At 36.8% G+C, this 19840-nt stretch overlaps 1 long non-coding RNA gene across 1 annotated transcript; it reads right to left on the minus strand.

Annotated features, from left to right (window-relative positions):
* Positions 1 to 12593: 12593 nt before the first annotated feature.
* LOC114460302 (uncharacterized) lies at positions 12594 to 13664 on the minus strand. Its single transcript, XR_003673579.1, has 4 exons — positions 13633 to 13664; positions 13386 to 13541; positions 13163 to 13261; positions 12594 to 12708 (listed from the first exon to the last, which is right to left on the minus strand). It is a non-coding gene; the product is annotated as an uncharacterized LOC114460302 (long non-coding RNA).
* Positions 13665 to 19840: the final 6176 nt, after the last annotated feature.

Below are 19840 nucleotides of genomic sequence, written 5' to 3' on the forward strand. Positions count from 1 at the left end.
GAATGTATATATGACATGTACTTAATATTAAACTAATTCATCTTTACAACACAAATTTCATCAATTAAATTTAGAGGGGCACTTTATAAATGAATAAAAACCTTGTTTGTTACTTTAATTAATATACTTTATACCATTATATACATATATATTATTGCTGTTCTAGGTAAAACTGTTGCTCTTCTTTCTTATACTTACTAACGACATATGATTTAAAAAGCTTTTAAAACTGGTTTATGTTGGTGCTTTGTTTTATTTCATCCTCCAGGCAGTTCCATAATTTAACCCCTGATATTGTTATTCTCATCCTTTTCACTGTTGTTCTAACATATTTCATCTTGAATTAAATTATTTCCCCTTTTCTCTCTAAAAATCTTTTCTGCAACACTTTTGGAAGAAAACCTTTACTTTATAAATCATTTGGACAGTTTTGAGTTTGATGAGATCTGGAGTTTTAAATCTGGAGTTTTTATGAATAATCTGTGTGTGTTTTCTGTATTCTGTGTTATTTATCAGTCTGATGGATCTTTTTTGCATTATGAATAATGGTTGGATGTTTGTCATGTATGTATTTCCCCAAACTTCTAGACAGTAACTCAAATATGGTAAAACAAGTGTACAATAGATAGGGTGCAGTGCTATTTGATTAAGAAGGAGGTTGATTGTTTTGTCCAGAAATAGAAAATAATATTAGTTCTTAATAATAGTTTCATTCATCCATAAACAAATATACATTTAAGTAAATGGTGTATAATGATATTTCAGAATGAACCAACAGATAATATTGATCATGTTGATATTTGCATAGAATGAATGAATCTAACTGGATTTGTTCTGAGATGAAGATGAGCTGAGATACAGATGAACCTTTAAATCTAACTCTGAAATGATCAGAAACGTTGTTTCCACATTAATATTATTACATAATCATTGTGTAACAATAAGATAAGTTCTGAATCCAGATCAATGATATATTACTGCTGCTTTCAGGAATATTAAAGTATTATGGTTTCCTAGCTAACCAGCGGCTAACTGGCTAGCCCGCACCACGTTAGACGTAACGTTCATAATATTGATGAGGGAATATTGTAGCAAGCGTATCATAGTAGGCTAACAACAGGATGAAATAAAACTTACCAGGATTAGTAACAGTTCTACAGGACGAGCTCCAACGTGGCTGTAGTTCTGTTCGGTCCGCGGGGCTCCGCCCACTTCCCCTGAATCTCTTCAGACACCCACAGAACCAGGAAACAATGTTCTCCTCCTCTGACCACTGCTCTGTCTCCTTTCACTCACTTTGGACTCACTTTTATTTTTTATTTATTTTTTGTCGGATTTGTGCAAACATGACCAGCCACTCACCAGCTTAAAAAATATCTGCTTTTTGTTTTTGGAGGACCGTCGATAACCCTGCCTAGCACCCGCCCACTTCAGAGCTGAGCTGTAGCCCGGCAGCTGTTTGGGGCCAGCGTAGCTCTGGTTCTTGGCTCTGAGAGCTGCGCAAACTCCAATTTAGCTCCAGCTCCTGCCTGGTGGAAAAGCGGTATGAGGCTGATCTGAGTTGTTGTCATTTTTTCCGTGTGTCTGTGATTCCAACACAAACAACGGATGTGCTACCGTGTCATGAGATATATCTTGTTGGTAGAGTATGGAGGCTATATTAAATAATTGTTTATGCTTCTTTAATGGTGTTTATGATGTTGATATTGTTAGATTAACACTTGCCAACAGAAACATATGAAATTGTCATTGGTGTTGACATTGGTGGTCTCAATTTACAACGCCCTGCCTACCGAACCCTAGTGCTCACGGCACGTCACTGCTTGTCACTTGTAACAGGTTAAATCAAATGTTTTCAAAAAGTCTTTTTTGTGATCATTGTGTTTAACTATTTACCATTTTTCATGCTACATACAGATACAATAGCTCTAGAATTAGAGAGGACGGGTACAGACGCTGATGATCTTTGTCTCAAGCCATTTGGTCACAGAATCAGCATGTTATGAGACTCTACATTTATGTGGCCACAAATGCACTCATCTTGTAAATTTTTCAAATACGTCATAGCTGAGAGAACAAAGACTTTACATAACAGTGAGGTGCAGCAGGAGGTGGCGGCTATTGAGTCCGACTGGATCATGTTCTGAAGGCAACACCCGAACCGGCATAAAACTGAAGAAGGAGTCCTATGATTTCTTCTTTAACTGTGGGACTCCGGTGGCAGCAGGCAGAGACCAACGGGCCTAGCGGAGCGGAGCCAGGGAGGCAAAAATCCGGGCATGGGATGGATTTGGTGAGACCATTAGGAAAGAATGGTGCTCCTTGGTGGCAGGGCCCTGGGGTCCAATTAGATCCTCCTGGAGGTCAGTGTGTGTTCCAACAATAAAGGATCACATGCCTCAGCCTCCCTGGTAAGGTCTATTCAGGGGTACTGGAGAGGAGGGTCTGCCTGATAGTCAAACCTTGGATGCAGAAGGAGCAATGCAAGTTTTCCTTAAGGTCGTGGAACTGTGGACCAGCTACACCATCGGCAGGTCCTTGAGGATTCATCAGAGTTTGCCCAATCAGTCCACATGTGTTTGGTGGACTCCTCAGGGATTCCTGTGGGGGATTCTCCGGGTATATGAGGTACGAGACCCTGATACGGGCCATCTGTTTGCTTTATGATCAGAATCATAGTACAGTGAATGTTGGAGTCGTCCAGGACTGCCCTTTGTCACAGATTTTGTTCATACTTTTTATGGACTTAATTTCTAGGCACAGCGTTGAGGGTCCAGTTTGGTGGCCTCAAGATTGGGTCACTGCATTTTGCAGATAATGTGGTCCTGTTGGCTCATCAGGCCATGACCTTCAGCTCTCACTGGATCATTTCACAGCAGAGTGTGTCAGCACCTCCAAATTCCTAGAGTGCCTTTTGCCCCAAGTGAAGGAGTGGAAGTACCTCGGGGTCTTGTTCACGAGTGAGTGAAAGATGGAGCAGGAGGTGGACAAGTGGATTGGTGTGGACTCTGCACAGATCTTACCCTCACCTATGGTCATGAGCTTTGGGTCATGACTCAAAGAACAAGATCACATGTACAAGCAGCCGAAATCAGCATCCTCTGTTTGGTGGCTGGTTAGGTGAGAAACTTGAGAGGAGCTCGGAGTAGAGCCGCTGCTCCTCCGCATTGAGGAGAGCCAGTGTGACTGTTTGTCTTGATCTGTATGAGTTAAGTGCTATTGTTGTAGAGTTAGAGTGGACAGAGTATATATATATATATATATATAGTCCTGGTTATGAAAAAGTTTAATCAGTGTGGGAGCGACAGGCAGAACATTCAATGTCTACAAAATGTCCAGCGTCACATCTGCACCATCCATCATAAAAATAGAGACTGAGAAATATGTACAGTGATGCTAATCCACCCACAATAAACCATGTATTCATTAGACTTCCTGAGTAAGCTTGATGTCAAACATGCCTGGGTTAAATTAGTGGGATGATATGCCCTGCAGTCAAGGATATGTAAAGTATTTTATATTTCAAGCTGTGTCTTGCATCGTTTTAAATGAGGATTAAAGATACCACAGTTTAAATCATTCCTATTTTAGCTTCTTCTTCTTCTTCTTCTTCTTCTTCTTCTTCTTCAGTAATGACAGTTTCTGGGAGCTTTTACGCTATTGTAATAGTTAAGTTCACATTGGATGGTAGATAGATTGAGTATGTGAAAAATACCAGGATGTATACAGTGACGTGCTGTCAGCATAGGCAAGGTAGGCAGTGCCTACCTAAGGGTGAATTGATATTTTGATTATTTGTTTTAATTATAATATAATTATAAATTATTTATTTTTCCATTTCTGATAGCTTACAATATGACTAAAATGACTAAACATCGCTTTTCCTGGTACGTCAAAGAGAGACGCTGCACAGTCTCACTCCGCTGTAAGGCAAGAGGAGGCCACACCCCCTCTCAAAAGCACATTGCTGCTCTGCCTCTGTTCCCATAGCGTGTTTTTATGTGTTTGTGCATGCTCAGTCAGTTCCCCAAGATGAAAATTATTTACATAAAAAGGCAGTTCTCTACACTGCCTTTGGATGTAACCGTGCTATGCTAAATGCTATACGTAAGTTCAGAGTGCATTAGTGAATTGATAGAGCGTGACCGCTGCTGCTACGTTCTCTAGCTAGTGGGCGGGATAACACTATAGTCAGGATGACAGCGCTAGAGACGATGAAGAAACTTTGTTTTGAGGAAAAACAACAGCTTTTAAAAGATGGAGACCAACACCTGAGCTACCAGACCTTCAGCTAAGGTAAAGTCAGAACATTGTTGGTACTTTCTACAGTGAATGGAACAAAAGGAAGGATTGACTTTGTGGATGCTCCTCACTGAGGCTGTTCTGAGTTGTTGTTGTTGTCTTTTTCTCCGTGTTTCTGTGTTTCCAACACAAACAACGGATGTGCTGTCGTGTCATGAGATAAATCTTCTTGGGAGAGTATGGAGGCTATATTAAATAATAACGGCAGGTCACTGGATGTATAATATATATGGACATTTTTAAGTATCCATGGTGGGCACACTAGTCATACTCAACCGACCCATGATACATTGGGAGATGAGTGTAAAATGGCCCTGAGACCATCTTCAAGCTAAAAATCAAACATCTCCTTTTCAAAATAAAAGCTTTGCTTCTTGTCTTAGTTGTAAATAGGGCTCTTATGTTGAACTTAACAGGAAGTTTAGTCAGTAGCAAAGTGGAAGGTTTCTGAAAATGTGTGAAATGTGTGAATGAAATGTGTCTACTTGAGTTTTATGGATCAAATGATGGAGAATCAATAGAGATATTTAGCCTCAGTGTGCTTCAGGTTTTTAATGCTGGAGGTTCCAAATGCATCTTGGAAAACTTGGAAGTATACTTCAGTGGGAACGCTCATCATCATACTCATAGTATGTATTAGACAGTATATACTCATTGAGTTTGTAGTGTAGTACGTTAGTGTGACCTTTACGTACAACACAGACAAAGACACCGTACGACCTCCACAAGTCAGACTCCAGTCCATGAAGGCTCCACCCCCAAAATGCTCTGTTTCTAGAATGTTGGAAGATAAATCAAAGATCTTGAAAGAAGTTCTTGTTTTCTGTCCTTCAGAATCAACTCATGATCCTTCCTGGGCTGCAGAGAAAGTGGATTTCCAATGGATCACTGATCTATTGTGGTGAAATAACTGCAGCACTCAGTTATTTTTCAGGTAATCCAGACAGATTCTAAATTTGTAGGAGTCTAGAGTGCACAACAACATAGGACACTTACACGGATTTGGGAAAATTAATTTGCATTTATTTACAACTTTTATGTTTTACCTGTGCACCATGTATAACAAAAATAGAGCATGCTTGAGAAAATAATCAAATAAACTTCTGTCACGGCAAATTTGCGGTTGACCTCATTTGGAGACATGATTTATTGCTCTGGTTGAGTGATGGAGTCCAGGCGAGGCATTGATGATTTTATAAAAAAGGTTTATTATAAAACTAAGTAAAAAAGAGTTCAAAGATGGACAAAATTAGTGACCGCCCGGGCGGACGTCCGATGATCAAGTGGCCCACAGTTCTAACTCATCACGAATATTCCCCCTCAGTCCCCCTCCCTCCTCCCCCCGGGAGATAAAGAGGACAGGGTGGAGGTGATAGAAGAGGGTGAAAAAAGACAGTTTCTTCTTTGGGTCAAAACAACCAGTTCTCTGGTATCTCCTGATTGTCGTGAGTGTTGGAGGTGTGTGCGTGTATGGTGTTTGTGTGTATGAATGGATGTGTATTGGGTGTGTATGTGTGACTGTGTGTGTGTGTGTAGGCATGTGACTGTGTGATACCTCCGTGTCTGAGAGATAAGATGTGTTTTGGGAAGCTGACCTCGAGAAGAAAGCAGAAAACATGAGACAGCAGAAATGAAAAGTCTCAACTTAAAGCCTTCAAAAGAATAAGGTCTGTGAGTAAATATGTTAATAAACATAACTAACAATTTTGGCCCTGACACTTCCACAAAACCCCACAAAAATTAACTCCAGTCATTGAGTTTTTATTTGCTCTCTGAGTGTTTGTTTCAGTCTCTGAATATTCGTCTCAGTTTTTGGTGTGTGTAATTGTGACCAGTCGGGTCACAAATACCAGATAGTTTTGATTCAGGCTTCGGCTCGTCATCCAGATCTGAAAATCCTGGTTCTTTTTCTTGAATCCTGGAAACAGGTCAGAACGATACAGCTTAAACTACAGTATGTCCTATAATAACTATAAAATTATTAAATATCTCCTGTTGTACAACAATATAACTTTCTAGTCATTACTAAATTATAAACCAATTTACAATGGATTACATTTAGTAACAATAATAATTATTCTATTTTCAACAGTGTGTAGTAAATACTCAAAATAACACCAAAGCATCATTTAAGTGTATACAAATAAACATCTCTCTTAAAAAATATCAAAAACATTAAAAAACAAGAAGAGACGTTTTCTTTGAAGTAGATAAATCAGTTTTTCAGGAACTTCTGTTGGACCAAATTTCTTTTTTCTTTACAAACAGCTTTATCTCCACTAAAAGATTGCTAGTGATTATAAATGATACTAATGTGGAACATGTAACCCCAGTGTTAAAATGTGATTAAAAAGGTAAATATTGACACCACTGTGATTAAAAACCCTAATTTCATGATGGGAATAAATATTGCTAAAAGTATTGTGGCAGTCATGGGGAGGAAGCCGGCTGCAAGGGATTGTGGGAAGTGCACAGTGGTGTTTTGTTTGGCACTTTAAAGTGGAATTGTACACTTTGTTAGCCCGTGTTCTGAAGTGGCTGTTAAATATAAGTTGTGTCTTTGTTTTGTGTAATGAAAAAGGGTAAAGATAGTTGTGTTTACACCATGAATCAGGTCTGTGTGTGCAGCACTGACCCTGTGTGCTGTGCATGTGAAGGGGAGTTATTAAAATAGCACCACCCTCAGTCTTGGGTAGTGTTGTGTTCAAGACCAACTATCCAAGACCACAATGCACCAGGACCAAGACCATAAACATTTTTTTTGTTTAAAAAAATATATAAATAAATAAACATATGACAAGGTTTGACAGTTAAATAACATTCTCTCTTTAATTTTAGTTTATTTTAAATACATTTGATGGAGAACAAAGGTGCCTGCAAAAGATGAACTAAAATATTAAAACTACTACTGATAAATTCACAATTATTCTACATATTTGAAAACAAGATTTTTATGTCAGCTGAATGTACAGTAAGTTTTTAAAAGCATTTCTGCCAAGAAATAACATAATGAAACTAAATAAAACAAACTCAAACCCTGGAACAGTCATGTGACAAATCAATCAATAGTTCTTGTTGAGAAAGATTATTATTATTCTGGATACAGTGGAAACAGAAACTATAAAAAATAGTTATATTTTCAACCTGTTTATATTGTGGGGAAAACATTATATACAAATATGTAATTGGAGTCTAAAGACACAAAAAACACAACTTTAAAAGTTATTTGACTCATTCTGCGTCTTGCGGCGAGGATGCGCTGGTGACGACATAATCCAAGATGGCGGCAGCCCGGACTACAGCTGACATTATGTAATAAAAGCCTTAAAAGACATGGATATAATGAAAAGAGTGGATGGACAGAGACATAAACATACAGACTTTAACACACACACACACACACACGCACACGCACACGCGCGCTTTGTGTGTGTATCAGGAGGAAGAGGCTAATCCTGCTTCATTTACACAAACAATCCAACAATGAACCGTTTAACACCAGGGAAGGAGAATCTGTTGGACGCAGACACTGGATCATAATTCTCTCAGTTATCAGTGAAAAGAGCAGCTTAAGATATTAACGTCACACCAAATCTTATCAACTTGTTCTGAAAATGAAATGACTGATCATGTAGCCAAGTCAGTGGTCATTGCTAAATGTGCTTAACCAGGATTTCTTTTTTTAACTTTATACTTGCTTTGAAAATGTAAAGTCATATTTTACCCTTGAAAGTAGAAATAAATAAAGAATATAATGAGGAAACATTGTCAGCAGGATTCAAAATATTATTTATAGTTAACCATAATTTAATAAACCTCTGCATTGAATATAAACCAACAAATATTGCCTCAGACAGTTTATCATCAACACTACAGTAATGAAACATTTTCTGCTTCATCAGATCAAAACAACATGTGAGATACAAAAGTTCATTGTTTTTTTAACTGCTAATATCTTCCTGTCGGCAAAACAAACTTTATTACTGTCATTTCTGAACTATAAGTCGCTACTTTTTTCTCACGCTTTGAACCCTGAGGCTTAAACAATGACGCGGCTAAATCGTGGATTTTTCCCGGTTTTATAAGCTTCAAGCTGCCACAAAATTGAGCTCTGTCACATTAGACCAGGTGGAACAATGAAACTGTGAACATTAAATAGTTTTTCACTGAACACATTTCAGTGACCACAGTTCTTCAAACTCCTGCAGGTTGTCACATGACTTAAAACAAAGAAAATGAACCTTACTCTGATCATTCTCTTAAAAATAATGACCACATCATCATCTCCACATCCATTGACCTTATTCCTCCTACTGAGATACACGGCCATTTTGTCCTGTCCCTGTTCATCAACCAGCCTCATCTTTTCTTCTTTTTACCCGTTTGATCCCTAGAATAAACAAATGTGTGTTAAAAGTGAAGCCAAACAACAAAGAAATCTAAGACATCAAACAAAAAAAAACCAGCTGAAGAAAACAATGGTTTCTCTGTGGGAGCAGAACGGGCACAGATTAGACACCGTGGGGTTAAGAACTGATAGAAAATAGTTGACTGTAACCTCACTATGCAGAATTCACCACTGCAGGGCCCCTCCCCTTTTTGTCAGTGAGGTTTGTACAGAGTTCTCCACTCAGGTTTTTAGGAGCCACTCAGGGCTAAGTGTGATCTCCAAGGTGATCTCCACTCAACTACTTAGTTTTACCTGCTTTAACACTTTAACAGACAGGTAATAAAACTCCCTCAGGTTTTCCTAAACAAATGCCCACAGAGTTCCTCAGTCTTAAAAGTTCCCTGTGATGTTTCATTTTTAGCATCATCTCACACTCTGGGAAGGTATCTGTGGAGACACTCAGTCTCTTACTGTGACCTGCAAAGAGCCGCAGCTCAGATTCCACAACATTGAAAGAAAGAAAAAAAGTCAAACCTGTTGATGATGCAATATTATTAATTCTGTCTGCGAGAAACAAGCTGGGGTTTGAAGAAAGATTCATCAATAATTTTAAATGTACAGTTTATTGTGTTGAGTGTTAAGTCTGTGCAGAGTCACACACATCCACAGTGGTCTACAGTATATAAAATAATGTGTATTAGTCTATATATAATAATGTGTATTGGTCTATATAAAATAATGTGTATTGGTCTATATAAAATATTATGTATTGGTCTATATAAAATAATGTGTATTAGTCTATATAAAATAATGTGTATTAGTCTATATATAATAATGTGTATTGGTCTATATAAAATAATGTGTATTAGTCTATATAAAATAATGTGTATTAGTCTATATATAATAATGTGTATTGGTCTATATAAAATAATGTGTATTAGTCTATATAAAATAATGTGTATTAGTCTATATATAATAATGTGTATTGGTCTATATAAAATAATGTGTATTAGTCTATATAAAATAATGTGTATTGGTCTATATATAATAATGTGTATTGGTCTATATAAAATAATGTGTATTGGTCTATATAAAATAATGTATATTAGTCTATATAAAATAATGTATATTGGTCTATATATAATAATGTGCATTGGTCTATATAAAATAATGTGTATTGGTCTATATATAATAATGTGTATTGGTCTATATAAAATAATGTGTATTGGTCTATATAAAATAATATGTATTGGTCTATATAAAATAATGTGTATTGGTCTATATAAAATAATGTGTATTGGTCTATATAAAATAATGTGTATTGGTCTATATAAAATAATGTGTATTGGTCTATATAAAATAATGTCTATATAAAATAATGTATATTGGTCTATATATAATAATGTGTATTGGTCTATATAAAATAATGTACATTGGTCTATATATAATAATGTGTATTGGTCTATATAAAATAATGTGTATTGGTCTATATAAAATAATATGTATTGGTCTATATATAATAATGTGTATTGGTCTATATATAATAATGTGTATTGGTCTATATAAAATAATGTATATTAGTCTATATAAAATAATGTATATTGGTCTATATATAATAATGTGTATTGGTCTATATAAAATAATGTACATTGGTCTATATATAATAATGTGTATTGGTCTATATAAAATAATATGTATTGGTCTATATATAATAATGTGTATTGGTCTATATATAATAATGTGTATTGGTCTATATATAATAATGTGTATTGTTCTATATAAAATAATGTGCAAGACTTAGTTTTACAGAAAACCACAAATGATGGGACACATGAAACTGGAAGCTAACGTGTATCAAACTAGTTGGATTACATTCAAAGACTTGAAAAAAATCACATAATACATAACAATTTGGACACCACCCTTACAATGGCGCCCCCCCGTGGCAGACGTGTTTGCTCGTTCCACTCTTTTTGTGTGTGCTTTATGTTCATGTATCATGCACTGCTAACATACAGTAGACAGACTTTATCAGACATTGGAAACACACACAACTTTAAATTTAGTGGAGATTTACCTCTGGAGCTGGAATCCATTGTACACAACCACCTCCAACGTCACCACCATCACCAGGCAGGCTCCGACGCACCGATGTTCAGTGACCTGAGGAGAGCGCTTCAGAGACGTTGTTGTAGGAGAGACAAGAGGGGAGGGCTCCATGCTAAACTAAAGGCTTGTGCAAGTCGACCACCGCTACCCAGTCTCCTGATAGCCAACGTGTGGTCCCTGGACAACAAACTGGACAAGCTAAAGAGCCAGGATTACAACACAGCGGGAAGAGAGAGAATGTTGCGTTCTCGTTTCCATGGAAACCTGGCTCTAAGGCAACATCCCAGAATCCACCATCCAGCCACAGACTCACTTTGTTCACAGAGACCAGACTGCAGCCTCTGGTAAGAGGTGTGTGCGTGTTTGTCAACAACTGGTAATAAGCGCTGTTCACCTGATCTGGAACTTTTACTACTTAAATGTAGCCTTTACTACCTACTGTAGTGTTTTCAGCTGCTGTTTACATTCCTCCGTGAGTCAACTCTACACTGTAAAAAGTGTGGCTTTCATCAGAAATAAAAAAATTAACGTAAGCGGTTCCATCGGGCATTTTGTGTACTGTCAACTTCAGCTTTTTATTAAGTAATAAAAAACATTAAATTAAGTTTGACAGAAAGCAAAACTATGACTTTGAAGTGATTGATTTACTGAACATTTTTGTGTTGTTATAAAGCAAAACTATAACTTAGAGGTGATTGGTTTACTGAACATTTTTGTGTTGTTACAAAGCAAAACAACTTCAAAATTAATAATTCTCCACCCGTTTTATATTCTGATTAGCACACCAACTTCATGATAATCAATTTCATTCATATCTTTGTGTTCTAAATATTTTTTCATGATTAATGCATCTTAATTTAATATCACTATTAACCATTTAAATTAATTTACTATTAATGAACTATAACTTAAATGTAATACCAAAAACAAAGTTATTTTTCTGCAATGTTGAACATTTATTCAGCATCAAATGTTTTAACAAACATTTTTTTAAAACAATTAAAGCCAAACACATTAGAACATGTAAGCAGCAGCTAAGTGCCTACTTTCTTTGGCAACAATAAAGCCCTTTTCTTAACCAAAAACAATAATAATAACAACAACAACAACGACTCATTGCTATGGTTATGACGGTAGCGAGCTGGGAAGTTGATCAAAAGCCAAATTAGAAAACAGGTGACTGAAATACGACCTAGGTTGGGCAATTTTTTTTTTTACACAGAATACTACCATAAAACCTTCATAAAACCTTTTTTTCTACAAATTCAATCCAATCATCATCATAATATTAAACATTTACATTTTTTCTATTCATATGTACACTGGCTTTGTAGCAGTGAAAATTACGGCAAAGAACAGAACATAAATGATATTGTACATTAGACAAAAATAATGTACACCAGTTAGAAATGGAATTCTCAGCAAGTGACAGCAAGAAAAGACTTCTGAGTATTATTTAGATTTTGTACAGTGTATCATCCTTTTTACAACTGGGTATATTGACATTGCTAGCAATGGAAAATTAAAAGATTATAAACAAATGCAAAAATCAGAACTTCAAACGAAAACAAAAGTACAGGAAATAAATTGTAATGTGATTGACCACGTGCTTAATGATGCAATCATTGTAAACCTATGTCAATTTTTTGACTAAACCGGTGTATCTATTAGAGGGTTTGGGGCGCAGAGGATTTAGCCCCATAAAAAGTCTCTGGAAGACCTCAAAAGTGTGCTTGACTTTGGGTGAATATTTCAAATCAAGAGCATAGATGATACCAACCAGAAGACAGCAAGATTTTGCCAATGTGGCCAAACCTTTCAAGACTGGCTGGCCATCAATCACTCGTCTCTTGAGACGTGAAGATCATCACTGGGTAGGAGCTGAGATCCTCAGTGAACCCGCTGGTCTGTTTAAGGAGACAAATAATGTTTAAACTTGACAGTGTGTTTAGTGTTTCAAGACCACCTTTTGGACCTTCAGATCAATGCTTTTCAATTTTTTCGTCTGTCTGTCGGCGACCAAGATAACTCAAAAACTAATCGATGGATTACGATGAAACGTTCAGGGACGGTCAGCAATGACCCAATGAAGAAATTATTACATTTTAGGGGTGATCCGGATCACAAAAAATTAAGCTGCCTTGGCGGAGGTCTGCGCTCTCTGAGTGCTCTTCTTGTTAAAAAACAAAAAATCCAATTGAATATCAATATTGATCAATATGAGGTAAATAATGGATTTTTTTTCTCAATATCACCCAACCCAACCACAAACCTAATTTTAGCAACATTAACGCACTTTAATTTTGAACATTCAAATGAAAAATACTTTAAATGATCTATACAAAATGGAAAACATTGTACCTGGTCATCACAAATAAGGTCAGCTTGGTTCTCCCCAATGTACGCCATGAGGCATCTCAGCAAAATGTCTCTCCTCTTTTCAACCGTTGAAGATGGATTCTATAAGACACATGAATTTCATTCAAATTTATTATAGACATGTTTTATCCCCCACCACCAATCAGGGGCCCACATTAATTCACATTGTAAGTCTAAAATGTTCATACATCGTAAAAGTATATACCTGAACCAACTCCATAATTAAAGGCTTCATCTTTTCACCGAGTGCGCCACCTTTTGAGTTGAATAGTGATAACATCTTGGCTGTGTGTTTGTCCAACTCTCGGATAAATGTTGGCTCCAGAGATATTCCAGTAAGCCGCTGAAATTCTTGACAAATCTGCAGACAAGTGTGTCGTAGTGGTTAAAAAAACATTTTTGATACAAAACTATGTAAATATACACTTTGCGACAACATTTTAGAGCCACACCTGAGATTCATCAAAAAGGGCTGGCCACCGATCAAGAAGAGTAGCAACATTGGATCCTTCAGATAAAACTTCTTGCCTTCGTAGGCTGAAGGTTTGGGACATCAGGTCATTTATCACTTGTTTTTCTTCTTTGTCTCTGCAAGAAGCTGAACTCTTGTGATTTCAAGGTGTCTCCCAAGCAGGTACAGGTGGAAAGTAATTCGATTCACACTTTTTTGCCTTTTTGACATTTTTGGCTGGTTTGTCTGATGACTTTTGCTTAAGAGTATTAATCATGACTTCAGGAACACCAAGGGCACGCAGTTTGGTCCTGTAATTTCCAACTTTATATTTTAAACTCTGCTGCCATCCATAAAGGCCATTAAAGGAACCTGGTTCTCTCAAGCATGGGTATTTATTTACGAGGGCTTCAGCAACAGCATACCGCTGTGTATCATTGGCGTAGGCTGTGTATGTATACATTGCGTCCGCTAAGCACTCAAGAATGTTTGTCTTCAGGCGAGGAAAGCATTTATTGTGACACAGAAGGGTTCTATCTTTTTCATATTCAATCATCCCTTGCTTAAGCGCCATCTCTGTGGTGTAGGAAAAACATGGTAGCGGAAATTCTCTGGGCCGCGGCTGGTGCATTGGTGTAGTTGGATGAGGTGGTGGTAAAATTACTGTATCATCTGACTCAGCAGAGGAAGAGCACTGGGATGATATTTTCGAACGCCATTTCTACTGAGCTATTGAGAGTTGAGTCACAGTTAATGTTGGAGAGAATCAATGTTAGTGGCTCGACATATATTATCTTTAGTGTTTCTTTGTCTTTGAGGTCATCAGTCGAAGTCAATGTAAAGAAATCATCAAAATCTGTGTCTTTGTATTGAAGGCTTATGTCTTCTGAAATTGCAAAGGTTTCCTGTTCCTTTTATCAACTCTTGGAGAGTGGGCATTTCAGGAAAAGACACTTTTTTTACAATGTGGTCCAATAAGACACGAAACCTGACATGTGTATCCATAGTTGCTATGATCTGTTGAGACAAGAAATGAAAAGACATTAGTAAAATTTATAGAAAAAAAGACAATTAAACACCTGGGTTGAGAGAAGTCTCTGCATGCGACACCATGGTCATGGTGCTATAAGCAGTGCACATATCAGTGATTAGGTATACGCAGGCTTAGACCACACTTTTCAAAGAATGTAAGGATTCACTCAATCCCTGATTCAAATTTTAAAGTGACAATGTAGACCCCCCACAACAAAATTATAATAATTTTACAACTAAAATATTTATTTTGACACTTAAGGTGTACTATGCAATGTTTCAATTAAAAAAAAAAGATATTTTTGCAAATTTGACCTTTTAGTGATTTAATAACTGTATGGGTGCAGCATGACACCTTTGTTTCCCAACACAGTGGTCTCTGTGACGCTCCAGGATAAACTGTTTGTAGGGGTTCGGGCCCAAAGCTTACCAGAAACCCCAAAACAATTGATCCTTGAGCATCACAGAGACCACTGTGTTGGAAAGCAAAGGTGTCATGTTGCACCCATACAGCCACTGAGTCACTAAAAAGGTCAAATATGCACAAATAAAGTTTTTTCCACTTAATAAGTTGCATAATGCACCTTTAACTGTAGTTTATGAGATTATGTTTTTTAAAATGAGGAGCAAGTGTCTTATTTTGTGTTAAAAAAAACAAAGATCTTTTTGAATTAAAGGACAGAAAATCTGCCTTAAATGTTGCAAGTTAAGCCATACAAAAATCTTACTCTTAGTGAAACTCCAGAGAATCGTATCAGCATCAGAGAGCTTTGATACAGCTACGATTAACCTGCCAATATTTTATCATTACAAATCGATTCACTGGTTTTTACACATTCATCAACTAATCTCTTCAAAGTTCACTTTTAATCTATTAATTATGTACACATGATTACACAAGGCGCTGTATTTGGTGCCTCATTGAAGCCAATTATTATCTACAAATAATTTGTGATCAGTCAATTAAAGTTATTTTCCTGCCCACATCCCTATTAATAACTACTTATCAGACTATAACATTTAGTGATGTCCCATGCAACCCAGCAACACTCACTATTCCAAGCAGATGTGTCTTTTCAGGATCACCATCAGTCTTCCTCGTACCTTATAAAGAGCCAATGGGCAAGAGTCAGTAAGCTGTTGATGCTCCACAAATACCACATGCTCTGTAAGTTCCAATTCAAATCCTCTCAAATGCTCATCATACCAAGAAATACACTTTTTTGCAATAAAATACACTTTTTCTTTCAAGATGGCTATTTGAAGAACTTGAACAAAATCTGGGAGACCTCCTGTGGACCCAAAAGGCAAAATCATGCCTTTAGTATATGTTGTTGCCAAGACTGATACAGAGTTTGACACATGTACATTTGTCTGACCTGGTGACACCTATGGCTACATTTGGATGTAGGACATCAACTGGGACATCAGCTACTCTTGAGATATTTACAGGAGTATTGGTCAGACTAATCAAATGATGTCCAATCATTAACTGGTGTTTTGCTGAAAGTAATTTCATTATGTTTCGGAAATTACCAGTACGCCTCACAATTTGTTTGAAGTAACGGTGTTTTGCTTCAAAACCCATGGTCCAAAAGTGGATAAGTGGACCATAAGCTTTCATGAGGGCAGGGTAATGTTCCAAAAAATGGTGTTTGGGAATCAAGTTCACATGAGGGAACGCTGCCTGCAGTCTTAGTCTGTGCTCAGAGATCTTGGAGTCAAGGAACATTATACTTGCTTCACTCTGAACTGGGGCCACCACAATCTCAACAATATCCTTCAAGCACATTAAAACATTCCAGGTTGAATCATTTTCAGGGATTTTGTGCCCAATCAGGACAGGGAGCAATCTGATGAGAAGCCAGTTTTCATGGGCGTTGCTTCCGATATTTCCCCGAGTTGCATATGTACGGGGAATGGTCTGAGGGCTGTCCGTTTTATCACCCCACTTGTATGGAAATGATGCTATTGTGCTGTTTAACTCTTCAAATGTGATGTATCCTTTGGTTATGAAGTCGTTGAAGCACAGTGCTAACTCCTTTGGAATAATCCCCTCAAAAAGGTCGTGTAAAATATCTGGGGGATACCCTTCAACCATGTGAAAATGGCTCAATCTTGCAGTTAATGGACATGTTTTTTTCACACCATAGACATTGTTTAGAGCAGGGTTTTCCTGAATTTCCTGGACATGAGAAGAATAAATATCTTTCATACGTATGGGAAAAGCACCTGACCTTACTTCCTTTTGTTGGAATTCTGACCTTTCTCCTAAACAAAATCTACAGACGTACGAGCCAGAAAAACTTTCCACAAAGCCTGATAGTGAATGAGCACCAAGGTTGTCAGCAACTACACTGAAAATGGAACCTTTGACTGTTTTAGAGAGAAAAGGAACCATAATACCATCTTCTTCAAGTGAAGCTATATCATTCAAGAGTGGTTTGAGAACCTCAGAGTATCCAAATGTCTTCATATCATTTGCTTTGCACAAAAGTGCAAGATACACTGAAGTGAGTGTGGAGCGTATATGAGATTGTTCACATGCCAGAGTCCAGTACACTGAAGTTATTTTGTGTTTTTTACGCGACGTCCCCAAGGGGTTACAAATCTCGAAGTCATCCACATACAGAATGAGACATATGCGTTGTTCTTCAGTGTAAAACTCAGATTCTCTATAAACAGTACCATCACAAAATGACTTGTAGTCTTTGGAAGACATGCGTGGTGATGCATTTCTAAAAGTCCTTTTGCTGATTTCTGTGTTATTCAAAAGTTGCTTCAGAGACTCAAGAATTGGGACGTATTGAAAACTCCTTGTGCCAGTTGCGTCAAGAACATACTCCACAGGCTCTACAATGTTAAACTCATTTTTGAAGTACTCATGTCGTTTGAAAGTTGAAGACAATGGACCATTTTTTTGTCAAAGCTGTGACCATATGACAAGCATTTGTGAGTTCCTCGTCTAATGAACCAACATTATCGAGGTCACAATTTTTCTTTAAGAAAGTCATGACTGTGTCTTTAGCAGCTGACATGGACTCCGAAGCAACAAACCACAACTCTTCTACCAACTCATTAATGCAAGTGTTTGAAATGTTGTTCACACTTTCCACTTTTAGCAGAAATGAGGCTATGTGATTTACAAATGTGCTCCTCATATCACTTTGCAAGAGGTGTGCATCCAAGTTTTCAACTTCAGCCACTTGTTCTCTGACTCCTTCCACCTCATCAACTTCTGGAAATTCTTCATGTTCATCTTCTTGAAGTATAGTAGCCTTAAACATAGATAAAGCATGTGGTGTATGTTTCCTATAATTGTGTGTTTTGAATGTGCCGTAAATATTTGTTTGAAAGGAGCACCCTTCAAACACACAGTCAACAGTTTCGTTTTTTTTTAGGTGACAGCCCAAATGTTGGAAAAATTCTCCCTCATATGGGAATTCTTTGAGGCCACACACTAGACATGTAAAATGTCGCTTCGTCTGAGGTCTTTGTTGTTTTGTTTCCATGTGGTTCCGTGATAAATGTGCATGTAAACCATTCCGGGTTTTGAATGAGCAGGGACATTGTAAATATATACAAGGTAACTGATGAGTTCCATGTTGCAACCGGTAATGCAAGATATGTTGACAGTATTTGCAAGGCCAGCTCATTATTGTTCTGTTAAAATTTTATGTAAAAAAAAAAAAGAAAGAACAAAAAATAAATTAAAAAGTAATCCATGTTAAAAAGCTCAGCAAAATGAATTTTACCTGCATCATACCTTGGTCCACCGTCAGATCTTTTAGGTATCAGTAAGTCACCAATCTGATAACAGAAGATATGAACTGTTAGACAGAAATATACACACAGTATATATACACAGACAATATATGCTCGTTTGTAACTTGTACAAATGAAACAGAAAAAATACACGACAACTCCTTCCTTCCCTCATATCTTGTATTTAACAAAAATAAATGTTTAAGAGACCAGTTAAAATATTTAATGGTATTAGGTGCTGTAAAAGCAAAAGCAAAATATTTAAAAATGTGTAAATGTGTATGAATTAATGGTGTGTAAATATTTCAGATGGAAATAGAAACAAAAAATTGTTGTGGTCATCAACATTTCTGAAATGACTTATTTTTATTAACCTAAAAATACACATTTTAGCTGTTACTAATGTGTACATTATACTGACATACAATGTGAGGTATATTCACCAATGTTCCCTCCCCAACTTAGACAGAGTTTTCTGAGGTGTGTTATTGAGGTGGCCATGTTTCATTTTCAGCTATTGATTTAATAAAAACCCTAAAAATATTTTAATAAATAAAAAACAGCAATTACATATTTCTTTGATTAGGTTGTGCAACATATGTGTTAGATATGTAAAGAAGGGATAGTTTTATATAGAATATACAAAGCACACATTGATATCTTTTACAATTTGATTTTATAGCCAAAACAAGTTGGTCTGCTCTAACTTTATTTTGGCTACAGCACAGCTGTAGGACCACCACTCACATAAAATAAATACTTAAAATGTTTTCACTTAAAGCAATAAAATCTGTATTGTATACAGTGCTATGATAATGATATATAGTACTTATTTGTCAAACAAAAATATAAAAAAATTAAAAATTAAGTATATAGTAATTACTTAAAATATTTTAAATCAAAGTTTTCTCTGCAGCACTTTTTACAGTGTACCACGGCACTCGACAAGATCCATGACGTCATCAGCGGGCTGGAGTCGACTCATCCTGACAATGTTTTATTATTGCCGGTGACTTCAATCAATGCATGTGAACATTCCAATCCGTGAGAAAAACACCCTGGATCATGTTTACACTAATATACGAGGTGCATACAGGGCTGCACCCCACCCCCACTTCAGACACTCGGACCACATTTCTCTGTTCATGTACCAGCCTACAGGCATGAACTGAAGAAAACAAACCTGATCACACAACAGCTTAAGCTCTGGATCCCAGATACTGAGGGAATACTGTACGACTGTTTTACAACAACACTTTAGGTGGATACATTCATCAACCTTTTTTAAAACTTATTTAGTTTTTAAGTAATTATAACAATGTTTGGGTTTATTTGCTACTCAGAACATGACCCAGCAACAACACAAGCCTCTAAATGTGTAATTGGGGTCGTGGGGTGCAGCTTTAAAACAG

Source organism: Gouania willdenowi, unplaced genomic scaffold (assembly GCF_900634775.1).
Source record: "Gouania willdenowi unplaced genomic scaffold, fGouWil2.1 scaffold_420_arrow_ctg1, whole genome shotgun sequence".
Classification (NCBI taxonomy): Eukaryota; Metazoa; Chordata; class Actinopteri; order Blenniiformes; family Gobiesocidae; genus Gouania; species Gouania willdenowi.